The following is a 21,720-nucleotide window of genomic DNA, read 5'->3' on the forward strand; positions in this document are numbered from 1 at the left end:
TAAAGAATGTCTGGAATGATTGTATTAAACGCTGAGCTGTAATCCACGAAGAGCATCCTCACATAGCTCTTTTTGTTTTCCAGGTGGAAAACCTGAGTAAAAGCCTGCTGCTGCTCTAATATCCTGCTTATCATCATCTGCCTGGAACCCCATCTTGTTTGGCATTCTGAGATGAGACAATGTGATGGTAGATTGAGTTCCTTCTGGACTTTTGAAAGGGCATCTCTGGCCTTCCAGCTGTGAGAGAAGTGGCTCACAAGCTTCTTGCAGACCCCAACAGCACGATCAATGCGAACATCGTTTTTCACTGCATTTTCTATGCGGAGAAAAAAAACAAAACATTGCAAACTTTAATTATTGAAGCGCACAATTTTATTTTTTAAGAATAATGTGGTCATATATATATATATATATATATATATATATATATATATATATATATATATGTATTTTAATTTTATATTTATATATTATATTATATATTTTATTTTTTTCACAGATTAAATAATACGTTTTTTAAAAGTAAATGTTTAGTTTCTGTATTTTTTTCTTACGTTTTAAAGATCTACACACATGCAACACATTAATTTTACACGTTTTTGTCAGGTTCAAGACAGGTTATCAAGTAAAACAGCTGAGTAAAAATGTATATTTAGGATAAGGATCATGGTCATTACTCACCAACTGCAAGATGCAGTCTGTGCCCGAAGCACTGTAGCCTTGTTCAGAGCGGCAGCTCTCAACCATGTTCGCTGCATTATCTGTTGTTATGCAGACTTGACGTGTTTCATCTAAGCCCCAAGCCGCCACCGCTTCTCTCAGGGCCTCTCCGATATTCTCGGCTGTATGACTCTCCGGGAAAAATGCCGTCTGCGACTCTTTATCTCAAAGTCCTCTGTGATGAAATGGACCGTCAGACTTATGTAGGGCTCCGTTGTCCTGCTGGACCACAAGTCTGTTGTAGCTGCGTAATAGTCCACATGTGACAGCAGCTCTGCTTCAATCTTAGATTTGCATTTTTCATACAGCTCTTTTATCGCAACTTGGGAAAAATGTGTGCGGGATGGGATAACATACCTCCTGTCAAGCATTTGAATCATTTTCTTAAATCCTTCTTTGGCGACGGTGTTTAATGGCAACATATCTTTAGCGATATGAAACGTTATTGCATCTGTTATTTCTTTATGTCGTTGAGAGCCTTTCTGGTAAGGTGTCACGCTGGCAAAAGCATTGCAAATAGTTTTTTGTTTTGGTTCACATCCAGATTTAACTTTGTATTCGTCGTAAAGAGCTTTGTGGAGCCGTTTTAAGTGATCAGACAAATTGGTTGTGTTTCCATGTTTTGTGGCCACAACTTTATAACACTCCAGGCAAAATACCTGTTTTTTGGTCAACATCCTCCTTTTTGTAGCCGAAATAGTCCCAAATAGCTGATTTCGACTTTCTTTTTGGTACAAAATCATACTTTGCTTGCGGTGGATTCTCTTCGTCGCTCATTTTTAACTTCAGAATTGCCGGTGGATGCTGGCTTTGAGCGGTGACGGTGAGCAACAGCACAGCGAACCAATCACTGTGCAGGCACGCGGAACGTGCATGTCACCCCGGCAACAAGCTATACAACAAACGCGTGTTTACTGTGTGCTACCCTTCTTCACATCGCATGTTGCGACGATGTGACTATCGCGCATGCGCACATCGCGATGTCGATGCTAAAACAGAATATCGTTCAGCCCTATAGTATAGCCTACGCAATATATCGGGAGACATGGCAAGGCATGATTTTGACCACTTCAAGGTGTTTTGTTAACATTAAGTGCTGTTTTGTAGAAAGCCTTTCTTTAAAGTGAATTTCATTTTGTATAAATTGTATCTTAATTTTGATCAATGGTTCATCAACCAATTGCCTGGATTTAATAAATAAGTAAACATAGTAGACTGACTCGCGTCTAATAAATGAACCGAAACTCAGCGTATAGCCTAAGGTACTTGCCTCACAGACCTGGGGCCCGTTCTTCGTTCGTCGCTAACTCAGTTAGCTGGATTTGATTGTTGGCGATTTGCCATGATCTTGGATTGTTTGGTTCTTCGACACTCATCCTGGACTTGCGGTCATAGCAACAGGTCCGTCAGCTTGAACCTGCTCGCGAGAAGGCTTATTTCATGTTAGCAGGATTAGATCGCGGCTGATACGGGAAGTCCTTTAGCGCAGCGCGATAGTGTAGCCTAATTTCTGAGATTTTTTTTTCTTCTCGTGAAACAATCGTCGTGAGGGTGTTATTATTTTGTTGGAAATGCACATTAATGTTCGATTCGATGTCGGGCTTCAACAACAGCACAAAATGTTTGCAATTCTCTAAAATTCTTTGCGAGTTCAAAACAAAAGAAAACAGATGACAGACTGCTCTCTGCTTATGTAATCCCTATGAAATGTGCATTTCTCTCTGGCACATTCACTACTGCGAATATCGCGAGTCATTATCGTCACCTTTATAGCAGCTGACACTGACAAAGACTTATTTATTAATAAACAATTAAAATGTCCCCTTGCTATATTATTCATAATCATTACTTTTTGCCGGTTCTTTGTGGCAGCTTTAAGATACTTTATTGGCAGCGCCACCCTTACATTTTACATGAACGCATCTCCACTGCATTAGCACCGAAAACATGATTTAAAAAAAAAAAAATTGTGATACGAAATGAATTGTAGGTTTGGTCTATCGTTACAGCCCTAGCAAGATGAGAAAGCAGGAGTTTACATCTATGCTTAAGCACAAACCAGTACAAAAGTAATCAATAAATTATCGGGGAGGGTCATGCTTTTTTTCACAATCATTTTGGAGGGTCGTAGAAAAAAATATTGTTGGCAAAAGGAGTGTTAAGTCAACTCTCTCGGAAATTAAATAAATACTTTGTATTTGGTTGAATTGTCAGTGACTGGCAAATTTTTTTCTTCTGCAAGTCTGAGCAATTATTAATAACAACATAAACACTAATAATATTATTAATGACACCCCCCCCCCCCCCCAATTCCATGATAAATATATGATAAAATCAAAATATAAATGAAACTCAAAAACACATTTTTAGACATACCTGGAAACAAATCCTGGTCAAATAGGTTATATGGGCCATTCTATAGAGTTGGTTCAAAGTTAGAGTTGGAAACATCTTGAAAAGAAAATTATTTTTCCATATAAAGTATTATTTTTAAAGTGGGCCAATACATTTTATCATACATATTTCAAAGTTAAGGATTCATTATTTTGATATAGCTTGCATTGGATACCAGTTGATTAGTTTATTTTTGACAAACATACTATATATTTAACATATGAGCAGAAACTGTCTAACATGTCTATTTTATAGTAAAAACTTTACAATCTAATTTGTCTGTAACTCTAGGCTATGCATCTGTGGGTTCGTTCGTTCATTCACACACCTAGACACCCGATTCATATTTAAACATTATTTTTGGTTTTACAGATACTATTCAATATCGTGGTTAGAACAAATTTCAGTAGGCTATTGCAATATAGTTTGGATGTGGTTATGTAAAGAATGCTTACTAATGTAGGAGTGAGAGTGAATGAATGCACAGTGCGCACGCGTCTGTGCCATTCCTTTTTCCATTTATTCACACACAGACACGCTTTTCATATTTAAACAGTCTTTGTACCGTTTACAGACACTATTCAATAAAGCGATTAGAACAAAGCACTTTTAAGAATAAATGACTTACTACATCAGCTGAATCCGTGCACCTCGAAACGAAACTACCAGCACTTCTGAGGTAACTTTTCCACAATTATTACATAGTATTATTCTTCACTGCGCAGCAAGATGAGATAAAGGTAAGGACGAGGTAAGATTTCTATTAAACTGGTGTTTTATCCAGTTGATGTGGGCGTTCTCATGACTTGCCTCAACATTAGCATTTGAATAGCGCACGCTCTCAGTGGGTGTGGTCACAATATGCTATAATTAGGTGAAAATTAACTCTTTTCATACAGATTACATCAACTGAGAATAGTTGTTTTTTAATATAAATTACTTAATTTAAAAGAAGGGAATTTTAACTTCATAAAGAGAAATCTTTCGTTTCTCTGTGACAAGTATTTACTTAGTTACAGTTAATTTTTCAGACGCATTTCAGAATAAATGTCACTGACAGAGAAAAGGCTAAATGTGCATCACGTTTATTTTTCTTTATTTGTGCATACTCACAATAAAAACAAAGCAGAACACTTTGTTTTTATTTTGAGTATGCACAAAAAATAGACACTTAACAGGATCGAATGATGTATAACACTTATATGTAAGATCAAAATCACCAGAGTAATTTGAGTCTCTTTTGCACTTATAAGAAAAAAAGTGAGCTGGTATCGCCGACCACAGAGGGTTAATGTTCATTTTGACATGCTTGTCTTTGTAAGTCTTTGATAATCACAGTTTCTGTGTTTTGTCTTTCAGTTACAGTTGTGAGTGTCTTTGATTTGTCTTTGAGCAGGTATCGTCTTAGACGTGCGACTGCGCTGACTGCACAGAACCAGGACGAGAATTTTGTGAGCCGGTCTCTAAGGCTTGTATATTTAACCGTTTCTGTGCTTAGTGTCTGCACCTTTCTAACCTCTGGGTCTCCTACTGGAAGTACAGCGGTCTCATTTGTTGAAGGCTGTATTTTCTTTTCCCACGGGAAGTGAGGGCCAGTGAACCAATTAGATAAAAGCAGTTCATTTACAGATGTGCCCCTGAATGCCATATCTGCTGGGTTTTCGTTAGGCACATAAAACCATTGTTGCAGTGAGGTACTGTTGCAGATTTTCTGCACTCTATTAGCAACAAACGTCAAGTCAAGTCAAGTCAAGTCACATTTATTTATATAGCGCTTTTCACAATACAGATTGTATCAAAGCAGCTTCACAGTGATAACATGAAAGTAGCACAACACAGATCAACAACATTGCTAAACACTAAATAACCCCAACTGAGCAAGCTCAAAGCAAGCCAAAAGCAAGGCGACAGTGGCAAGGAACCAAACTCCATCAGATTGGATGGAGAAAAAACCTTGGGAGAACCCAGGCTCAGTCGGGGGCCAGTTCTCCTCTGGCTTACATTCATATTGTTTAAATATAAATATTAAATATAAATATTGTTTATGAATCAAACGGCGCCATAACATATCGCAGGCGTTGAGTCGTCTCATCACAGGCGTTGAGTCGTCTCATCACAGGCGTTGGGGCATCCGAAATCCCTGTGAGAGGCTGGACACAAAACTGGACCTGACGAACGCCATTTTTCTCGGGACAAGCGTCCCGAGATAACAGCAGAAAGGCAGATGGGAAATAATTAGCATAGCTGATGTTCATAATGATTTCCGTTATAACTCACAAACTCTCCGTAACCTGAACTCTCCGCAACCCAACCATACGCGCCGACTAGGGTGACCACCTGCTAATAAGCCCAAGGGGGGACAAGGGGTATGTTTCTGAGGGACAATGTGGGACACTGCTTGGCGCGGCGGTGCCCCCATCCCACGGGCAGACTCTGATAGTGGTTTACCCCTATCTAGAATTGTTACTATTGCCTTACTGTTTGTACATGAATAATTGTTAAAAAAAAGCTCATACCTTAGCACATACATTAATAATGCCCTATTCCCTAAACATGTGTAATTGCTGATATATGCTCATGAATAGGCCAACCAATGTGTATTTTTTTTTCTAAATAAAATGAATATTTGAACATTCAATGAATTGACAGATGCACTTCCACTAACGATTTACTTTAGCTATTTAATTTTATTTATTTTTCATTACAATTAATTCACTTGAAATAAATAAAAATATAAAATTATAGGATTAACAGGAATTATAGTTCCTCAACACCACAGGAACAGTTTTAAAAAAAAAAGTCGAAAAAAAGTCTAAACTCACAACTCCAGAGGTTCACGGAACGACAAGGTGTGCTGTCATGACAACAATGAAAAAGTTGACATCAACCTAGTCAGCAGGTCACGTGGGAGTGGCAACCAGTCTTGGGGAAGTTCTCACTTTCTGAACTAGTTCAAAGTTTAGTTCACACATTTTAAAATGAACTAGTTCAGTTCAAAGTTTGCACAGAAATGTAAGATTTTTCCCATCTTCACCGACCTCGTTATAAAATCCGTTTAAATTATCATATGACGCCTTTGTCGACGGCGGCCGCGCGGTGCGACACTAGTGGCTTGTGTTGCCAGATTGGGTGTTTTTTTCGCTACATATTAAACCCTGTTTACGTTGAGTTTTAGCCGGGCTGTCGCCTGGAAGGCTCTATAGAAATCTGGCACCCCATTGAACGAAGTTAAAATGAGAGAGCGTGCGTTCACAGACACCAGAATGAACGAGTTCACTAATCAGGACAGGCAGTAAAACAATACGTTCAGTTCACCCACAGTATGAACGAGTTCATGAACGTGAACGAGTTCAGGCACAACGTTTGGCTGCCTGGGTCTCGAGGATATAGACTGACCGACTTTTTTTTTTTTTTGAGCAAGCATTGATTATGCGTGACACGGTCTCAATTTGCGGGACGCATGAATTGGGCTTCAAACGCTGTGCGCGCACGCGCTACGCGGGACGGGTGGTCACCCTAGCGCCGACCCGTTTGTCTAAAAGGCTGTCGAGCCCCACTGGTGCGTTAAGCAGTTTCAGTGGCAAACGGTTCCGTATGGCATAACAGAGGACTAGAAGGTAAGCATTATGTGAATGCTTGACTAAAGAGATGCGTCTTTAATCTAGTTTTAAACTGTGTCAGCGAGTCAGAGGCTCGGACCGTATCGGGAAGGCCATTCCAGAGTTTTGGAGCTAAATGCGAGAACGCCCTCCCTCCTTTACTGGACTTCGATATCCTAGGAATGACCAGAAGCCTTGAATTTAGTGATCTTAAGGAACGCGGTGGATTGTAGGGCGAAAGAAGGTCCGTTAAGTACATAGGTGCTAAACCATTTAGGGCTTTATAGGTCAGTAGTAGTATTTTGTAGTTGATGCGGAACTTAATAGGTAACCAGTGTAGAGATGATAAAATCGGTGTTATATGATCATATTTTCTTGACCTAGTAAGAACTCTAGCAGCTGCATTTTGTACTAACTGTAGCTTGTTTATTGAGGATGCAGGACAACCGGCTAATAAAGCATTACAGTAATCTAGTCTCGAGGTCATGAATGCGTGAACTAATTTTTCTGCATCAGAAATAGATAGCATGTTACGTAGCTTAGCAATGTTTCTAAGGTGGAAAAAGGCTGTTCTTGTAACATATGAAATATGATTTTCGAAAGACAAGTTGCGGTCTAGTATAACACCCAGGTCTTTTACTGTAGTGGATAAAGTAACAGGACATCCGTCTATATTAAAGTTGTATTGTGAGAGGTTTTGTGAGTAGTTTTTTGGACCAATAAGTAATACCTCCGTTTTATCTGAATTTAATAGCAGGAAATTACGCGTCATCCAGCATTTTATATCTTTGAGACACTCTGTCATTTTAGATGAGTTAGTGTTTTCATCTGGTCGTGATGAAATATATAATTGAGTGTCGTCAGCGTAACAGTGGAAATTAATTCCATTTTTTCTTATAATATTACCAAGTGGCAGCATATATATTGAGAATAGCAGAGGGCCTAAAACCGATCCTTGCGGTACTCCATAGTCTACTGACGTTATCTTTGATTTTTTCCCATTTAAACAGACAAAATGAGAACGGTCCGATAAGTACGATCTAAACCAGCTTAATGCCTGTCCCTGGACACCGGTGAAGTTTTGTAGTCGATCCAAGAGTATTATATGATCTATAGTGTCGAACGCAGCGCTAAGATCAAGTAGGACTAGTATTGAGATACAGCCTTGGTCAGAAGCTAAAAGTAAATCATTTGTAATTTTAACTAGCGCAGTTTCTGTACTATGATGCGCTCTGAATCCTGACTGGAATTTTTCATAGATATCATTTTCTTGCAAAAAAGAGCACAATTGAGCGGACACTACTTTTTCAAGTATTTTGGACATAAATGGAAGATTTGAAATGGGTCTGTAATTTGCCAAGTTATTTGGATCTAATTGCGGTTTCTTAATGAGCGGTTTTATTACAGCCAGCTTGTATATTTTTGGGACATGACCTAAAGATAAAGACGAGTTAATAATATTGAGGAGAGGCTCTTCCACTGCAGGTAATAGTTCTTTCAGTAGTTTAGTGGGTATTGGATCTAATAAACAAGTTGTTGGTTTAGATGCAATGATAAGTTTATTTAGCTCCTCCTGTCCTATCGTTGTAAAGCGGTTTAGTTGTTCTAGAGGGTCCATAATTGAAGCTGAATCATAAGACACCATAGCGGATTGTACATTTATAATTTTGTTTCGGATGCTTTCTATTTTCGCATTGAAGTAATTCATAAAATCATTACTACTAAACTGTAACGGTATATTTTGCTCTGGTGATGTCTGTTTATTTGTTAGTCTAGCCACGGTGTTAAATAAAAACCTTGGATTATTTTGGTTATTTTCGATTAGTTTGCGGAGATGCTCAGCCCTGGCTGTTTTTAGTGTCTTTTTATAACGTGACATACTGTCTTTCCACGCGATTCTAAAGACCTCTAAATTAGTTTGTTTCCATTTACGCTCTAAGTTGCGAGTTTCTCTCTTGATAGCATGCGTAGCACTGTTGTACCATGGTGCTTTAATTTTCTCTCGAACCTTTTTTAATCTAATTGGCGCAACAATATCTAATGTACTAGTAAGAATGGTGCTTAAACCGCTAGTCATTTCCTCTAATTTATCTGTTTGTTTGGGTTCACTTTGCAGCTTAGATAGATCAGGTAAGCTATTTGAAAATCCATCTATAGTGGTTGGAAGGATTGTTCTGCCTGGTCTATAACGTGGCGCAACATGACATATTTCAGCAGTACGTATTATGCAAGTCACCATGTAATGATCAGTGACATCATCGCTTTGCGGTATAATATCTATATCAGTTGGATCGGTTCCATATGATATAATTAAATCTAGTGTATGATTTAGACGATAAGTGGGACCACTGACGTTTTGTTTGACCCCAAAGGAGTTTAATAAATCTGTAAACGCAGCCCCTAAAGCATCATTTGTATTATCTACGTGTATGTTAAAATCTCCAGCAATTATTGCTTTATCGACATTTACCAATAGATCCGAGAGAAAGTCTGCGAACTCTTTTAGGAATTCAGCATATGGCCCTGGAGGTCTATATACAGTAGCCAGGGCTAGAGATAATATGGATTTCCTTCTTACATCTAAGAGCGTAACATTTAGCACAAGTACTTCAAATGAATTAAACCTGTGACCTGTTTTCTGAGTAATATTAAAAATATCTTTATAGATTGTTGCAACACCGCCGCCACGACCGATCAGACGAGGCTCATGTTTATAACAGTATCCTGGCGGAGTAGATTCGTTTAGACCGAAATACTCATTTGGTTTAAGCCAGGTTTCAGTAAGGCACAGAACATCGAAGTTATTATCTGTGACCATTTCATTTACAATAACCGCCTTAGGTGTGAGCGATCTAATGTTTAGGAGACCTAGCTTTAGAAATTGTTTTTGTTCACTGATATTTAGATTTTCTGGTTTAATTACAATAAGATTTTTGCTAGATCCTACACTAGATTTATTGTTTGGCTTCACTAAACGAGGAATAGACACAGTTTCTATATAATGTTCCACACTATGCTTATTAGTTAAGTTTGGACCGCAAAGGCTGTAATTTGGACTTTGACTCATTAGTCATCTGGTGCGTAGTGTCTTGGAAATGTTGTCCGACAGCACAGCCGCTCCGATTCGGCTGGGATGGAGACCATCTGTGCTGTACAGCCTCGGTCTTTCCCAAAACAGATGCCAGTTATTTACAAAGTGCAGCCTCTGTTCATTACACAATGACATTAACCATTCATTTAATGCAAAAAGTCTACTGAACCTTTCCTGTCCTTGTCTGTACGTGGGAAGCGGTCCAGACACGATGATCGCTGCTTTAGGCGCTGTGCTGCGTACCGTCTCGATCAGGCTCCTGTAGTCCTTCTTCAGAACCTCCGTCTGCCGCAGCCTAATGTCGTTCGCTCCCGCGTGCAGCACAACAGCTCCGACGCGCTCGTCCCCGTTCAGGATCTCGGGAACCTGTGCAGCAACATCAAGAACACGAGCACCAGGAAAGCAGTGAGTGCGCACCTTACCTTTATCCGAATTAGCACGGACATGGCGGACTATGGATGTGCCGATGATCACGGCGTCATCACTATTCAAACGTGTTAAAAACCGTCTCGCATCGTTGTTTATGTATCCTAGAGTGACCTTTGAGTCTGTCCAGAAGAACATTTTCATAGAGCACCCTGGTGACAAATAAATATGTTAAGTATATTAAATCTTAGCATATTTGAGCATACTTAAAGCCAGACTAATCATCAATGTACTTGTTATGTGTACAATGTTTGTTAATGATTATTTAACTTGAAGCATGCTATTTTGGAACAACTAAACAACTAATTTTGTACATTTACGTGCTAAAGTGGAACCCCTTCAAGTATACTTTGTATACTTGAAGTATATGGCTCTATGGACCTATATACATGCTTGATTAATAAGCATTAAGTGTACCATATCTGTGTTAGAAGTACATTTAAAATGCACTTTGAATGTTGTACAAATATACAAGCATTATACTTTTAAAATATTATTATTGTGAATGATAGTATGCTCAGTTCTACTTTGGGTTTATTCAAATTAGTAAGAAAGTACACTTTTTAGCTACTTATCAATATCTGTTATTACTCTGCTAGGCTACTTTTTGGTTAGCATGTAGGCTACCAGTATACTGAAGGCTGAATTAAATAAGGGACTACTCAACACACTTTCCAGGTGAAAAAAGTACTTTATTGGTCAATAAATACAGTATATTCACATTTTCAATAGTACATTGCCAATACTTACACAGACTTGTACTTTGTGAATATATTACATGTTTACTATACTAACATTATGCTGATAACAATTTTCGCAATAAAACTTTACACACTTGAAAAAGAAAGTACACTGTCTAGTTACTCATTATCAAAAAATATTAGGACAGAACATTGTTTTGATTCAATGTGACAGCATTCCAGTATTACAAGATGTTTTAATTCAATATCACAGCATTCCAGTATTACAAGATAACGGACAGAAGAAGTCGCAAACCTCTGGTTGAATTTAACTTAAGTGGCCAGACATCTGTGTAGAATCAGCTTCTGGGAGAGCCTCTTCTTCTGAAGCTGGGCTGTGACTTGTTGGGTGTTGAGAGATGCTGGCCGCAATAACTGTCTGCAGACTGGGAGGGTAGTACGGGTCTGCCTTGACATTAGTCTTTGTGCAGGTGAGCCAAGCTGTGCATCGCGAGGGATGTTCCTCATGTTTAGAAGGTTGAGGAACACGTCGGTACCATCTCTTTTCGACTTCTCCATCAGTTGCTTGGCACTTTGCACTGCCCTTTCAGCCAAACCATTGCACTGTGGGAACTCAGGACTACTGGTTACATGTTTGAAGTCCCATTGTGTAGCAAAATCTCTGAATTTCTGGCTAGTGTACTGTCTGGCATTATCTGAAATGAGAAGATGTGGGGAGCCATGCACAGAAAAGTGTCTTTTCAGTTTTGTGATGACTGTTGTGGAAGTGATGTCCTTGAGGAGGTCAATCTCGTACCAGCCAGAGTATGAGTCAACAAGCACCTGAAATGCTTGCCATCCCATTCAAATATGTCAGTTGCTACTGTAGACCATGGTAGGTCCGGAACGGGGTGTGTGTTCTCTCTGCTGATGGGCCTTCTGACTGTTGCAAACAGAGCATGAGAGTACTGTTCTGTCAATGTCACTGCTCATAGTGGGCCAGAACACTATGTCCCGAGCTCTGCGTTTGGTGGACTCCACTCCTGGGTGTCCTCTGTGCACGATGTCTGTGTACGCTTTCTGCAGTGACTGGGGAACGACAAGTCTGTGCCCTTTCATGACGACGCCCTCCTCAATGGTAAGCTCATCTCTGAATGGAAAAAAAGAATTGATGGATGGTGGAGCGTTATGCTGTTTGACTGGCCATCCGTGTTTGATGACAAATGAGAGGGTTTGCAGTAGTCTGTCTTCTGCAGTGTGCCTCTTGAGTTCTTCTAAGCGGCTGGATAAGACTCTGATGACTGACATGACCTCAAAGTCGTTTAGCTCGTTTACATGTTGAAGCGTGGACGCTCTAGGAGCGCGTGACAGGGTATCAGCCAGGTACATGTGTTTACCTTTTTTGTAGACCAGGTCGATGTTGTATTTTTGGAGCTGCAGCATCATGCGTTGTAGTCGTGCAGGCGTTGAGAAGATGGGCTTTCTGATGATGGTGATCAGAGGTTGATGGTCAGTCTCTATAGTGACAGGCTTCCCGTAGATATAGTCATTGAACCGCGAACACACACACACAACTGCCAGGAGTTCTTTCTCAATTTGGGCATATCGTGTCTCGGTCTCAGTCATTGTCCTTGATGCGTAGGCTATAGGTCTGCCCCCTTGTAGACATGCTGCTCCCAGTCCGTGTTGGGAAGCGTCGCATGTGAGTGTGACTGGTTGGTCAACATCGTAGTATGACAGGACACTCGGACTGGAGATGCATTTTCTCAATGTGTCGAATGCATCTTGGTGTTGCTTCAGCCAGCACCATGCTGTGTCTTTGCGTGTCAGCTGATTGAGAGGGGCAGTTAACTCACTCAGGTTTGGTACAAACTTTCCCAGGTAATTTACCATGCCTAGAAATCGCTGTAGGGCTGTCACATCTCCGGGAACTGGCATTTCAGTGATTGCAGTGGTTTTATCAGGATCTGCCTTTAGGCCTTCGCTGGTGAACACATGACCGACATAAGTTACCTCTGTCAGCTGGAACTTGCACTTGAGGGGGTTGAGTCTGAGATTGACTTTGCGCGCACGGTCAAGCACCCTCTTTAGGTTTGCATCATACTCCGCTTCCGTGCGGCCTCCGATGATTGTCATCGACGATGATGACCTGCGAATATCTGTTCCATTGCGCGCTGGAATACTTCACTGGCTGAGTTTATTCCAAAAGGCATTCTTAGGAACCTGTAGCGTCCAAACGGTGTGCTAAATGTGGTCAACAGAGATGACTTACTGTTAGGGCTGAACGATTTTGGAAAATAATCTAATTGCGATTTTTTTAGCCAATATTGCGATTGCGATTTAATATGCGATTTAAAAAAAAAGTTATTTACCTTCTGTATTAGTCGACAAAGACAAGCAATAAATAATTGTATAGTATGGATGGGAATCTTTAGATAGCTCATGATTCGATCTACTTTTTTTCTTATTAATTAATCTTAATAACTCTTAAAATATGTATTTAATTGCATGTGTAAAAACACATACTTTAAAAAATAAATATAAAAAAAACATTTTATTAAAGCAATTACATGTTAAGAATTTTAAATAGGCTATATAAAATAATATAGCTTCAAAATATAAAAGCTAGTAAATAAAGAGAAACAAAAAAAAAAAACATTACAAGCAATAAAGAAAGAGTGGTCTCAGTATTTAAAAGTAGGCTGTCTGAATGTTTTTCATTCAAGAGCTGGAGTGATTTCCCCTCAGTTTAGATACGATAAGCTGCATTCACACTAATGCATATATCTCTTTTGAAATTGTAAATGTGGTTTGTCCTGTTGGTTTAAGATATAACTGACCGTGTTTACATTAATTTCGCGTCATAAAAGCATTTTGACATGCAAGTACATTTACCAATGAGTCGCTCACGGCCGCATGCACGAGCGCTCTTCACAAAGCACGCGTTAGTATTTTAAAATGAAAGCAGCCTTCTCAGTGATTTTCATGGTTTTAATAAATAAGCCAACTGCATTCCAAAAGACATAAATAATGCCTCTGTGAACTGAAGCATTTGTAAAGAAAATTCCCGCGGGAGAGAACGCGCACTGCAAGTGTAACGTTATAACATCAAGCAAAGCGGCAAAAACTGTTCAATGAAGCCCGCGAATGTCCTTGTAATTCGGTTCAATCCCGAACTTTATGAAATAACGTTACTATGTTTTGGAAGGTTCGAGCGGTGTCATGTGTGTGAGTGAGTGAGGAAGAGAGAGAGCGAGAAAATAGAAGCAAGCAGATTCAGAACACGGTTCGTTTCTAAAGCACGCGCAGCGTCATCACGCATCTGTGTTTAAAAACTAAGCTCAGACTCGATTCTGAAATTCTCTGAATCGATCCAGGATTGTTGAGGAGAGGAGAGAATAAATAACACAATAAACTGTTCTTTTCTGAACGCCAGACCGCGTAGCGTGGCAAGTTGATGCTTTATCTTGCAGACTGCTTTTCTCTCGCGTGTCACGTGACCAGTATAATCGCAGCTCTTGCGATTACAAAATCGCGTTTTATCATATCGCGATTTTATCGCAAATGCAATTAATCGTTCAGCCCTACTTACTGTCCAGGGATATCTTCCAGAATGAACTTTTGGCGTCCAGTACTGAAAACAGTGTTGCATTGGCCATCTGTGATGCAACCTCTTCAACCGTTCGCATCGGATGATGGGGGCGCTTTAGGGCTGTGTTTGTTGACTTTGCCATCATAACATAAAGGGTAGAAAACCGGCTAAACACATGACGGATGAATAAACTCACGTAGCCATCAGATTTCGTTTGACTGTCGTGCATACTCACACACGAGCATGCAGTCATTTATTAAATTGCAACACCTGAAGAACATAATGAACAAACCACACCCCTTAGACTCACACTCCCTTAGTCAATATACATAATAAGAGCACATTCAAGGTCACCAATATTCAACACCCCCACTTGCTCTTAGGCTGAATACCATACAGTTATCATGCACATTTACATCACACCAAAAATAAAACACACAAATCTATCAAGCATGGCTTTGGTTACAGGTTTGGTCAGAATATCTGCAACCATGGCTGCTGTGGGACAATATTCAATAGTTATCTTTCCATCTTCAAGTGCAGATCGAATAAAATGATACTTAATGTCAACATGCTTACACCTTTGACGGCATATAGGGTTCTTTGACAAAGCAATTGCCCCTTGATTGTCCTCATAAATTGTCACTGGTGTGTAAATACATTCATTGTCCATTTTGTTTAATAACTGGACAAGATACAGACTTTCCTGTGCAGTAGCTGCCAAAGCCATATATTCTGCCTCACATGTAGAAAGAGCAACTGTGGATTGTTTCTTAGATCTCCAAGAAATAACAGGACCAGTGGCAGACAAACTAAAACAGTAACCAGTTGTGCTTCTTCTATCATTCTGGTCTGCTGCCCAATCAGCATCACTAAATGCAAAGAGATTAAGATTTACATCATTTCTCCTATAACACAATTCCTTGTTCACAGTTCCCTTTAAATATCGCAATACATGCTTAGCAGCTACCCAGTGTTGGTTCTTTGGTTCAGAAAAGTGTTGTGACAGCTTACTGACAATGAAGCCTAGATCTGGTCTAGTACAAGTCATGAGATAGATCAAGCTACCAACCACTTCTCGATACCGTTTTGGATCAAAACGTTCACCTTCATTATCAAATTGCATTCTGTTTTCACATGGAGTTGACCTTGGTTTACAATTAATCATATCAAACCTCTCCAAAATCTTAATAATGAACCTTTTCTGGGTCATTTTTATCTCACCATCTCCTTGTGCAAAATCAATACCCAGAAAATGTGTAAGTTTACCAAGATCTTTCATTTTAAATCTTTCCTCCAACATTCTTTTCACATTTCTGAGTATCTGACTATCACTTGCTGCAATAAGGAGATCATCAATCCAGACTATCAGTATGATTCTCTCACCTCCAATTTGTTTATTGTAGACACAATGATCAGCAGGATTTTGAATAAAATCATTTTGAATCAAAAAATCATCTAGCATTTTATTCCAATTCCGCCCTGACTGTTTCAAACCATAGAGTGATTTGTTAAGTCTACAGACAAGCTTCTCACTTGTTTCTGACATGACCTCAAATTCTTCTGGCTGTTCCATATATAATTCAGTATCAATGGGGGCGTGCAAATATGCAGTCTTTACATCCATTTGATGCAGTTCTAAACCATATTGAGCTGCAATTTGCATTAAACTACGTATTGATGTCATGTCAGCAGTTGGAGAGAAAGTTTCATTGTAATCAATACCTGCAACTTGACTATACCCCTTCGCTACATACCGAGCTTTGTATGTTGTCCCAACTGGGTTTTCCTTCAATGTGTAGACCCATCTACCCCCCACTACATTTTTACCTTCAGGTAGTGTTGTAAGTGTAAACGTATCATTCTCCTTAAGAGAGTTCATCTCCTCCTGCATGGCCTTACTCCACAATTCTGACTCTGGTGAACTTATAGCCTCTCTTAGAGTGTGGGGTACATCACATGCTACTCTATAACAATAATCAATACTGGCTAGTGCATGATCATCATCACTGTTTATTCCACACTCATAATCTCTCAAATACTGTGGAGGCCTCTTCTCCCTCTGTGGATAACGCCTGCTCTCAACACTTTCCTTTTCACCTGTGTTGGGGCTTGGGTCACACGTTTCAGTTCTTATGTCCTGGGGTTCTATTTTCTCAGGTTTTGGTAGGTGAGTTTTGGCGCTCTCCCTACGCACATCATCTTCACACGTTAACTGATCTGTCTGAGTGTGGCATTCTGTCCCACTCTTTGTGATAAACTCCACCAACCTACTTTTGTTCACTTTCCCTGAATCTGGATAGAAAACTAGATATGCAGGGCTATTCTTGTCATAACCAATGAAAATCCCTTTTTCACATCGAGAGTCTAACTTTTTCTTGTTCTGTTTGTATGCATAACACTCTGACCCAAATATTCTCATTCTTGAAAGATCAGGCTTCTTTCCAGTCAGCATATAGTATGGGGTCTGTTCTACACGTCTGTTATAACATCTGTTGCGAATAACAGCTGCAGTCTGGATTGCATACGTCCATAACATTTTTGGCAAGCTACTCTGGATTAACATACACCTCGCCATGTCAAGTAAAGTTCTCCAACTCCTCTCAGCGGTTCCATTCTGATGGGGTGAATAGGGAGCTGAGGTCTCGTGTCTAATTGCATTTTTACTGAGCAGGGTCTGAAATTCCCTGGATGTAAATTCGGTGCCATTATCAGATCTCATACATTTAATTTTACCCACCCAGCATTCGGAACCTCATCTCTAATTATTTCCGCAGCTTCACCGTTTGTTACACAACACAGATGGCAACGTCAGGATGGCACTACCTAGAGAAAGGCATCGCAATGGGTTGCTCAGTCTCTCCCATCCTTTTCACAGCAGCCTTTGAAATTATTCTCATCGGCGGGAGACAGATGGTGCGAGGGGTGAGAGGACAGTCAGGCCAACGACTGCCAGCCCTGCGGAGTTACATGGATGACGTAACCATCCTCCTGCAAACAGCAGCCTGCACCAACCGGCTGATGAAGAGGCTCGAAGAACTTCTGAGTTGGGCCAGGATGAGAATAAAGCCTGCTAAGTCCCGGAGTCTCTCTGTACGCAAAGGAGCAAGAATCGATCACATCTTCTTCACAGTGAACAGTAAAAAGATCCCAATACTAGCAGATCAACCTATCCGGAGCCTTGGGAAACTGTATACAGCTGATTTGTCAGATAAGCACATGACGAATACTATAATGCTACAACTCACCGAAGGTCTGATGCGCATCGACAAGAGTCATCTTCCGGGTAAATTCAAGATCTGGTGCTACCAGTTCATCTTATATAGGCGGCTAATGTGGCCTCTCAAGATGTGTGAGATAACTACCTCCAATGTGCAGAAGATGGACTCAAAAGCCAACAACTACATCAGGAAGTGGCTGGGCTTACCCCGGGGCCTCTCCAGTGTTGGTCTGTTTGGGAGGAACGCACTCCAACTGCCACTGAGGTCAATCCTGTTGGGCTACAGACAGGAGAAGGCGAGGCTTGTTCTAGAGCTGAGGGACTCGCCGGACCCATCTGTGCGGAACACCAAAGCCCCAGTACGAACAGGTCGCAAGTGGAGGGCAGAACTGGCAGTCGATCAGGCTATCAGCAGGCTAAAACACCAAGAGATTGTTGGCAGAACACAGTCAGGAAGAACCGGCCTGGGGTGGGGGATTGCTCCGAAGAGGTGGTCCAAAGCCACAAAGAAGGAGAGGAAAGAGCTAGTGATTTCTGAGGTGGTCAGGACAGAGGAGGAGAACTACCAGATCAAAGCCCTTAGCCAAAGTCAGCAAGGACGCTGGACGACCTGGGAGGGAGTAATAAGCAGGACCGTAGGGTGGGCTGACATGTGGAGAATCCCCCAAGCCAGGCTGAGCTTCCTCATAAGGTCCACATATGACACCCTCCCAAGCCCCAGCAACCTCTGTCTGTGGTATGGCTCAGAGGAGTGCTGCCAGCTTTGTAATGCCCCAAATCCTAATCTGCAGCACATTCTATCAAGCTGCAAAACAGCACTAACCCAGGGTCGGTATAGGTGGCGCCACGACCGTGTCCTGCGGAAGCTGGCAGAGATCCTGGAGGTGCGCAGGGCGGAATCAGCCAGGGAACGCCGACCACTAAAATTAAGACGGCCGATCCACTTTGTCAGAGAGGGAGGAGGGGCCACCAAAATCACGCAGCCACAGAGATCAGCCCTGGCAGGCAGTTGCGATTGGAACCTGAGAGCGGACCTCGATCGGCAGCTCAGGTTCCCAACAGAGATCACCACAACCAACCTCCGACCAGACATCATTCTCTGGTCCGCCACAACCCGGGCAGTAATTTTGGCAGAGCTTACTGTCCCGTGGGAGGGAGGAATGGAGGCAGCCCATGAGAGGAAGAAAGATCGCTACCTCGACCTTACAGCCGAATGCAGAGAGGCTGGGTGGTCAGCTGTCAGCTACCCGGTGGAAGTCGGCTGTAGGGGGTTCGTGGGAACATCCACCCACCGTTTCCTGAAGAGCATGGGAGTCACCGGCCCCAAACTCAGAAATGCTATGAAAGTCCTTGCCGAGGAGGCCGAGCAGGGAAGCTTTTGGCTTTGGTTAAGAAGGAAGGATCAGGCGTGGGGAAAACAAGGGTCCTAGGGTTAGCTGCAGGGGGCAGCAGGGAGACGTCCCTGCTGCCGCTCCACCACCGTGAGATGTTCCGGGATTAATGGAGCGAAACATCAATGAAGGGTGGCTCCCAGCTGATGACCCTGCAGCTACCCGAAATGGCACCGTCGGAGGTGCGGCAAGCAGAAATGCTCAGCAGGCAGTCAGTTGCCTGTGCTACCACCTAGAATGTCTGGAACACCAGTGACTACTGAGAACAGAGCAGTTGGCGTCCAGGAAAGACTGGAGGACAGCCGGGAAAGACCGTCTGACGGCAGGAAAGACTGCACCAGGGGTGGACGGGCTAGTTACCCTCTCCACAGGTCCTCATACTGAGGACACCCTAACCAACTACGAGCACAAATAAAGAAAGACAGCCCGAAGGTCCACCGAGAGGCGGGATGGAAGATGGACCAAATAGGACGGATAACATGGTATTGACCGATATGGAAACGACTAACGAGCAAAGGATCCTGAGGAGCTGCAGCTGCGGGTGGTCGAAGGTGACAACTTACAGGGGCCTGCGGATACACCAAGGGAAGGCTAAATGCGGAGGGAAGGACCAAAGGCAAACTTGCACTGCGCAAGCAGGTCAGACAAGGAGAAGTCAGAGCCGGGTTGAGCACCACAGCGTTACTGATTTCACCATTGCGGATGGTCACAGGGAGGCAGAGCAGCCGCAACAGCAGCAGGCCCAAAGTCAACAACAGGCGCAAAGCCTAGAGCGTGAGAGTCACATAGAGACACCCAACGGCAGCCCAGTAAGACAAGCAATGGAGAGACCAGCCAGACAAAGCAAAGTCAATTGGCCAAAATCCATCGAAAAAGCTGCCTGGGAAAGCTTCGACCATGACCTGTACACCATCCTCAAGAATTTGCAACGAGGCAGTTCAATTACCAAGCTAAACCTCTTTGGCAGCATTGTTTATGGGGAGGGCAAAGAGAGGTTTGGGGAGGTAATCCAGAGAAAGAACATCCCTAGAGAGGTGGGAAGGCGCGAGCAAGAGATTCACAAGCTTGTGAAGGAGAGGAGGCTGCTTAGGAAGTCCTGGAAAAAAGCAGATGAGACTGAAAAGGAGGGTCTGAAAGCACTCTGGGCCCAAATTAGAAGCAGGCTTGCAACCCTGAGAAGGGCAGAGCGGATTCGGAGGCGAAGAAGCAAGAAAGAGAAGGAGCGAGCAAGTTTCTTTCGAGACCCCTTCAGATATGCCCGAAGCCTGTTGGAAGATAAGAAGAGTGGGAAGCTGGAAGCCACTAAGCAGGAGCTTGAGGAACACATCAAGAAACAGCTAACGGATCAAAAGAAGAACATCCCGCTTGGGTCACCAGGGCATGTGCCTCGTCCGGCTGAGCCAGCCACCGAATTTGACACGACACCACCCAAATGGGCTGAAGTCAAGTTTGTGGTAGATAGGGCAAGGTCTGCCTCGGCACCAGGGCCCAATGGTGTGCCCTACAAGGTTTATAAGAACTGCCCCATGGTGCTGAAGCTACTCTGGAGGCTGATGAGAGTAGTGTGGAAGGCCCAGGACATCCCCTCAGAATGGAGCTGTGCAGTGACAACCTTCATCCCAAAAGAACAAAATTCCTGTAACATCAACCAGTTTAGAGGCATTGCACTTCTAAATGTGGAAGGGAAGATATTCTTTTCTGTGATGGCAAAGCGGTTAACCAACTACCTCCTGAACAACTGCTACATTGATACCAGTTGCCAGAAGGCAGGTGTCCCAGGGTTCCCCGGGTGCGTGGAACACTCAACCATGATCTGGGAGCAGATTCAGACAGCCAAGCGAGAAAAACAAGATCTCCATGTAGTTTGGTTGGATCTGGAGAATGCCTACGGTTCCATTCCCCACCAGTTAATCACCTTTGCCCTAGAATTCTTCCACATCCCACCCAGCATTCGGAACCTCATCTCTAATTATTTCCGCAGCTTCACCGTTTGTTACACAACACAGATGGCAACGTCAGGATGGCACTACCTAGAGAAAGGCATCGCAATGGGTTGCTCAGTCTCTCCCATCCTTTTCACAGCAGCCTTTGAAATTATTCTCATCGGCGGGAGACAGATGGTGCGAGGGGTGAGAGGACAGTCAGGCCAACGACTGCCAGCCCTGCGGAGTTACATGGATGACGTAACCATCCTCCTGCAAACAGCAGCCTGCACCAACCGGCTGATGAAGAGGCTCGAAGAACTTCTGAGTTGGGCCAGGATGAGAATAAAGCCTGCTAAGTCCCGGAGTCTCTCTGTACGCAAAGGAGCAAGAATCGATCACATCTTCTTCACAGTGAACAGTAAAAAGATCCCAATACTAGCAGATCAACCTATCCGGAGCCTTGGGAAACTGTATACAGCTGATTTGTCAGATAAGCACATGACGAATACTATAATGCTACAACTCACCGAAGGTCTGATGCGCATCGACAAGAGTCATCTTCCGGGTAAATTCAAGATCTGGTGCTACCAGTTCATCTTATATAGGCGGCTAATGTGGCCTCTCAAGATGTGTGAGATAACTACCTCCAATGTGCAGAAGATGGACTCAAAAGCCAACAACT

At 42.3% G+C, this 21,720-nt stretch overlaps 1 protein-coding gene across 1 annotated transcript in view; it reads left to right on the forward strand.

The window, feature by feature from the left end:
* The window catches only part of LOC120468570 (uncharacterized), an 81,670-nt gene that overhangs the window by 21,126 nt on the left and 38,824 nt on the right, over window positions 1-21,720 (forward strand). The window lies entirely within an intron of this gene.

The sequence above is a fragment of the Pimephales promelas genome, chromosome 19 (assembly GCF_988280905.1).
Source record: "Pimephales promelas chromosome 19, fPimPro1.hap1.1, whole genome shotgun sequence".
Lineage (NCBI taxonomy): Eukaryota > Metazoa > Chordata > Actinopteri > Cypriniformes > Leuciscidae > Pimephales > Pimephales promelas.